Genomic DNA, 7,318 nt, shown 5'->3' on the forward strand with positions numbered 1-7,318 from the left:
GAAATGTGCTTTTAGCTGAGCACATTGTCACTCCCCGTAAATATGGGGAGTTCTGTTAGAGCAAAGAATAGAGGATATATACTGAGGATGCAACAAGCAAGCAATCTCTGACACAATAAGCATGCTGCATTTCCCTTCTTGCTTTTATTTCTTGCACAGGAATTCTGACCCATGGCCCCTTGCCCTTACCCTTCAGTGCATACCAGCCTGTCTTCCAAATACCAGAATGGAAGCTTTTGTTGCTGTTGAATCATGCTTTGCCACACACAAGCCACAGAATTAATAGCCTGGGGAGCAGCCCTCAACCAGTAACTGACAGGAGTTGGTGGGTAAATACCTCAGCTCTCTCGCCCTTCAGTGGGACAGCTCTGAAGTGTACATGCCTTATGCTGTCTCCCATAGGTCCCCAAATAGACTTAAGCTCCAGTTGCTCCAGCAGGAAAACACACGAAACACACCCTTTACTGTCTTCCTCCCCTTCCTCTCTCCTCCACTGGTGTTTCTGGGGGTCACCTCCCAAATAAATTATTTGACTTCAAATCCTTGTCTCAGGATCTGCTTTGAGAGGAGCTCAAACAAGAAAGAAAGAAAAAGAAAGAAAGAAAGAAAGAAAGAAAGAAAGAAAGAAAGAAAGAAAGAAAGAAAGAAAGAAAAAACCGATTCGAAAAGATACATGCACCCCAATGTTCATAGTAGCATTATTTACAAATGCCAAGATATGGAAGCAACCTAAGTGTCCATCAACAAACGAATGGATAAAAAAGATGTGATATAAAATGGAATACTACTCAGCCACAAAAAATAATGAAATGTTGCCATTCACAACAATGTGCATGGACTTGGAGGGCATGCTAAGTGAAATAAGTCAGACAAAGACAAATACTGTATGATATCACTTATATGTGGAATCTAAAAAATAAAACTAGCTAGTGACTATAACAAAAAAGAAACACTCACAGATATAGAGAAAAAACTAATGGTTACCAGTGGGGAGAGGGAAGTGGAGAGAGGGAAGACAGGGGTAGGGAATTAAGAGATACAAACTACTATGTATAAAATAAATAAGTTACAAAGATATAAAATACAACACAGAGAATCTAGCCAATATTTTATAATTATAAATGGAATACAACCTTTAAAAGTTGTGAATCACTGTGTTGTACACCTGAACCTTATATAATATTGTACATCAACTATACTGCAATTTTAAAAATTAAATTAAATTAAAAGATCAGGGCTTCCCTGGTGGTGCAGTGGTTAAGAATCCACCTGCCAATGCAGGGGACACGGGTTCAAGCCCTGGTCCAGGAGGATCCCACATGCCGCAGAGCAACTAAGCCCATGCACCACAACTACTGAGTCTGCTCTCTAGAGCCCATGAGCCACAACTACTGAGCCCACATGCCACAACTACTGAAGCCCATGTGCCTAGAGCCCGTGCTCCACAACAAGAGAAGCCACCACAATGAGAAGCCTGCGCACTGCAACGAACGGTAGCCCCCGCTCGCCGCAGGTAGAGAAAGCCTGCATGCAGCAATGAAGACCCAACGCAGCCAAAAGTAAATAAATTAAATAAATAAATAAAGATCAGTGGCATGTCTACATGTCTGCTACAAAAGGGGAAAAGGTTTTGACCCCTTTTATTACCCTGGTAGTATCCAAACACTTCTCTTGCCATATCTAAGGTACTGAAAGTCACGTCTCTCTCTTTTCTCTAATAGAAAGAATAAACAGTGTTTGGTGTTCACCCATATGTTCTCCTCCATTTCCCAGACCCTCTTGCAGTTAGAACAGACCCATGTGACTCATTCTAGCCAACGGATTATCACTACCAGATGGAGGCAGTTAACAGCTGGTGTGCCCCCTCTATCCTTCTCTTCCCCTCCCAAGGTAGCTTTGGAAGCCTGTGAGAGATGGTGCTGGTGCAAAATGGAGGAAGGTTGGATCCCTGAGTCACTGCTTGGATGCAAGCCCTGCTAACCAGCTTCACAGGAACGAGAAACAGACTTGTGCTGGGCACAGCCACTAAAGTTTCCAGTTTGTTTGTTATCACCACTGAACGCAGCCTTATACTGACTAGCGAGCCTACTTTGTGGACAAAGGGAGAACTCTCAGGGAAATTTTGCAGACGTTACATGTCATTTTCCCCAGCTACAATTTGCATAGTTCATTTTCCGAGAAGAATTCACAGAACTTAGTGAAGAACTAAGACCTATAGGCAGCAGTTTGCTGATCCCCTTTTCATGAGAGAGGAGAAATCATTTATTACATAGTGGATGCCACGGGGTCTCTTTAAAGGGGATAGAGCCAAGAGCCTCTCCTAGGAGTGAGGCACATAAATCAGTTCACCCATGTGGGCCTCAGTTTCCCCATTTGGAAGGCTGTATGGGAAAGTCTCTGCAATCCATTCTCTCATTTTAAAAACTTTCCTTGATTTTAATTTCAGTCTGAAAAAAATCTGGGCAAGGGGAGAAGAGAGGAAATTTGGAAATAATTACCCTCCGTATCGCAACCCCTGAAGATCACAAAAAGGTTATAGTGAGCATGGGAGCAAGAATTCTAAAGCTTCTCCACTCCTGGGGAACCTGCTATCCTAAATTTAAACTTGGCAGAGATGTTGGCAACATCCTCAGGCCTCTTTCTGCCAAGAAACTCACTGAAATTAACAAATGGCTTATTTGCTTATGTTTGGTCTGTCCTCAGTACAGGAACAGTTTTCCAGGCACATAACTGATGATATCCAAATTTACTTGCAGTTTTCTCCTCTCTGCAGTTGTGTCATGTCCTCAGTTTGAAAGGTCACATTCGTCAGATCAGAATATGAGAGGTTGGCATGCAGACATCTCATGTAAATGCCTGAAGCAGGATAAGGAGGAAACAAACTTCTGCAGAAGAAACATCATAACAGCTCAGGCACAGTCTTAGAGTTGTACATATATTAAATTTAGTAATATCCAACTTTTTTAACCACCTGAGCTCCTTTGCCGTATGTAATTTCTTTTGCCCAGACCATTCCAATAAATTTGTAACCCGTAATAATGAATTTATCATACAAAAATGCAAAAGGTGAAAATGGATGATCTAAAATAACACAAATTGTTAACACCCTGGTCTAAGCCTCCATCATTTCCCACATGGACCAGTGCTGTTGTTTCTGCCCAGGTCTCCTGGCTCCTGCCCTCACCCCTGATGGTCTGTTCCCCCTGCAGCAGCCAGAGGACGCCAGTGAGCACCTGAGTCCAGTCACTGGCCTCCCCTGCTCAGAACTTTGCACAGCTCCCACTTCATTGGGATAAAAGCCGAAGTCCTTCCCACATCCCCCAAAGCCCTGCACAGTCTGCCGCCAACAACTCCCTGCCCTCGCCTCCTCCCACTCTCCCCCTCACCTACTCCCTCCAACCACACTGACTTCTTTGCTGTTGCTCAAACATACTAGGCATGGTCCTACCTCAGGGCCTTTGAACTTGCTGTTCCCACTGCCTAGAAAGCTCCTTCCTCCCAGCTTCCTCATTCACCTGCAACAAGTTTACTCAGTTCTCACATTTCTAACCTACTTCTAACCCCCTGAAACTGCAACTCACTCCCCAGCACCCCCCGATCCACTTACCCTGTTCTATATTCTTTCTTCCATAGTATTTAGCAACTTTTTCTTTTAGGAAATAACTTTTTATTTTATATTGGAATATAGTTGATTAACAATGTTGTGTTTCAGGTGTACAGCAAAATGATTCAGTCATACATATACATGTATCTATTCTTTTTCAAATTCTTTTCCCATTTAGGTTGTTATATAATATTGAGCAGAGTTCCCTGTACTATACAGTAGGTCCTTGTTGGTTATCCATTTTATTTATTTTTTATTTTTTTACTTTATTTTTGGCTGCATTGGGTCTTCATTGTGGTGCACAGTCTTCTCACTGCGGTGGCTTCTCTTGTTGCAGAGCACGGGCTCTAGGCGTGGGCTTCAGTAGTTGTGGCACATGGGCTCAGTAGTTGTGGCTCGCAGATTCAGTAGCTGTGGTGCATGGGCTTAGTTACTCCGCAGCATGTGGGATCTCCCCAGACCAGGAATCAAACCCGTGTCCCCTGCATTGGCAGGCAGATTCTTAACCACTGAGCCACCAGGGAAGTCCCTGGTTATCCATTTTAAAAATAGCAGTGTGTACATGTCAATCCCATACTCCCTAACTATCCCTCCCCTCACCCCCCTCCCCTCCCCCGCCGCCATAACCATAAGTTCATTCTCTAAGTCTGTGAGTCTGTTTCTGTTTTGTAAATAAGTTCATTTGTATCATTTTTTTTAGATTCCGTATATAAGCACTATCATACGATATTTCACTTTCTCTGTCTGACTAATTTCACTTAGTATGATAATCTCTAGTTCCATCCATGTTGCTGCAAATGGCATTATTTCATTCTTTTTAATAGCTGAGTAATATTCCATTGTATATAGGTACCACATCTTCTTTATCCATTCCTCTGTCGATGGACATTTAGGTTGCTTCCATGTCTTGGCTATTATAAACAGTGCTGCAATGAATATTGGGGTGCATGTATCCTTTTGGACCACGTTTTACCACCTTTTAACATACTTTATGTCTCGGGAGGTTTTAATATTTATTTATTTACTTTGGCTATACCGGGTCTTAGTTGTGACATGTGGGATCTAGTTCCCTGACCAATCTAGTTCCCCTGCACTGGGGGCATGGAGTCTTAACCACTGGACCACCAGGGAAGTCTCTATGTCTCGTGTTTATTATCCACCACCCTCCACTCGAATTGAAACCCCTTGAGGATGGGAACTTTGTTTATTCACTCCTGTAGCTCAGACATCGAGAAAGTACCTGGCCCATAGTAGGTACACAGTACATATTATTGAAGGAACGGATAAATGAACAAATGAATGACTTGCTTTACAATATCTGACTTATGGAAATTTTGGAATATCTCAGTGTTGACTTTTTAATAGGTTTTGATTTTCTTCTTCCTCCCTATTGTTTCCTGTTTGAGTTCAAATCCCATCCTTGGTCCTCTAGAATTCTCTCCACCCACAGGCATACAGCCCCCATGCTCCAACCTTCTTTATTTTTTGTTGTTTTTTTTTTAGAAACTGTTTATTTTCCGTCAACCTACTTCCATTTTAAGAGTTTGTGGAAGAGCAGCTTAAGACCACTCAGTGGTTGTTCCTACCCATTCAGTGGCCTGAGCAGTGGGAGCTGCAGACCAGTCTTCAGTGGCAGGCTGAGCACTCCAGCACTCCAGTGGGGAACTGCTGAATGGGCACACAGGGCACCTGCACACCTTCGGACCAGTCCGCCACCTCAGGCTGAGTAGCAGTGAACTCAGGAGCTGGAGCAGTCCATTCACCCTGAAAGTCCTCCTTGGTCACAGCTTTCTCAGCTGCCGCCTGCTCTTCCTTTTCAGTCTCTTCAGGATCTCTGTAGAAGTAGAGACCACGCATGACCTCCCATGGATGTTCACGGGAGATGGTGCCACGCATGCGCAGAACTTCCCGGGCAAGCATCCACCACATCAGACCCACTGAGTGAGCTCCCTTTTTAGGATCGTACAGCAGGATACACCAAGTTAGTCTGAAAACAGAAAGGCCAAACAATTCCTGAGAGGTCCAAGATTAAGAAATCATGGAGAAAAGCAGAAGAAAACACAGGTCATCTTTAAAATGTTTTCATCTCTCCTTAAAGCTTTCGTACATTAAAATCATACATTTGTAGCAAGTATTACTATCAAACTCCACTCATTGGGCCAGAGACCCTTGTGGTGTTAGCGAAAAACTTGCCCCTCATGTAGAACACTACCTACACTTGTGAGTTCATCGGCCAGTGGCTGTATTTTTACTAAACCTGAATCTCATGGAATAGTACCAACACCTGGGCCTTTCTGGGGGCATGACAGCTCTGTAGGTTTCATATAAACAGAGACCGGGGTTTCTCAACCTCTGCACAGTTGGGTCCAGATCCTTCTTTGCAGTGGGGGCCGTCCTGCACATTATAGGAAGTTCACAAGCATCCCTGGCCTCCACCCACTAGATGGAAGTAGCCCCCTCTGACCCCATTCACGACAATTAAAAATGTCTCCAGCTTTATCAAACTCTCCAAGGAGAAAAGGCACCCCAGGTCAAGAATCACTGGGTTAAATGTTCCTCGCAGATTACCAAACCCACAATCCAATAAACTTCCCAGATAGTGCTCTTCGGGTTCATTGTTAAGCTAGCACCATTTTCTTTTTATCCATGTGAGACAAAATCCAAGTGCACACTAGAGCCAAAAAGTCCCCAGCCATACCCAGAGGTGAGCACAACACCACTTCCACAACTTTCGCACCAAAATGGCATTAATTAGGAGGAAACATCAGATAAAGCCAAACTGAGGGGCATTCTACAAAGTACTCAACCTGTGCTGTTGAAAAGAATCAGGGTCATGCACAGCGTGGTGACAAAAGTTAACAATACTGTATCATATATTTGAAAATAAGATCTAAGGGAGTAGAGTGGATATATGTATACATATGACTGATCACTTTACTGTACAGCAAGAAACTAGCACAACATTGTAAAGCAACCATACTCCAATAAAAATTAATTTTAAAAAAAAGAGCTTATGGGGCTTGCCTGGTGGCGCAGTGGTTGAGAGTCCGCCTGCCGATGCAGGGGACGCGGGTTCGTGCCCCGGTCCGGGAAGATCCCACATGCCGCGGAGCGGCTGGGCCCGTAAGCCATGGCCGCTGAGCCTGCGCGTCCGGAGCCTGTGCTCTGCAATGGGAGAGGCCACAACAGTGAGAGGCCCGCGTACCGGAAAAAAAAAAAAAGAGCTTATGTCCCTGGTAATGGTCTGTCCTATTGATAACCTGGGACCACTATCAGTGTTAACATAGATTAAAATATTCTATTGAAATTCTTGATTTTATTTGTCATTTAACAATTGAGGGATTTACTACTTGCAAGGCACTGTGATGGGGTATTGGGAATGATTATAATATTTGCTGAGCACACACTGTATGCCAGACACTAGACAAAGCCTTTTCTGTGGGTTATTTTGTTCAATCCTTACAATAATCTTGTGAGGTAGCAGCTGTCCCACCTCTCCTCACTACATATTACAAATAGAGAAAATGAGATGCGAAGAAGTTAAAGCTAATTTTTTTTTAATTTTAAGTAAAAAAAAAAAAAATCTTAGGGAGCAGATCTGAAAAGTTGTCTTCACAATAAAAAGATTTTTGAACTATGTGCAATGATAAATGTTAACTAAACTTACTATGGTAATCATTTCACGATACATACATATGTCAATAAACAAGGACC

General features: G+C 43.2%; 1 pseudogene; it reads right to left on the reverse strand.

The window, feature by feature from the left end:
- Nucleotides 1-5,724: 5,724 nt before the first annotated feature.
- Nucleotides 5,725-5,885, reverse strand: LOC115865564 (small nucleolar RNA SNORA62/SNORA6 family; annotated as a pseudogene).
- Between the last annotated feature and the right edge of the window lie 1,433 nt (nt 5,886-7,318).

This window comes from Globicephala melas, chromosome 3 (assembly GCF_963455315.2).
Source record: "Globicephala melas chromosome 3, mGloMel1.2, whole genome shotgun sequence".
NCBI classification, from domain to species: domain Eukaryota; kingdom Metazoa; phylum Chordata; class Mammalia; order Artiodactyla; family Delphinidae; genus Globicephala; species Globicephala melas.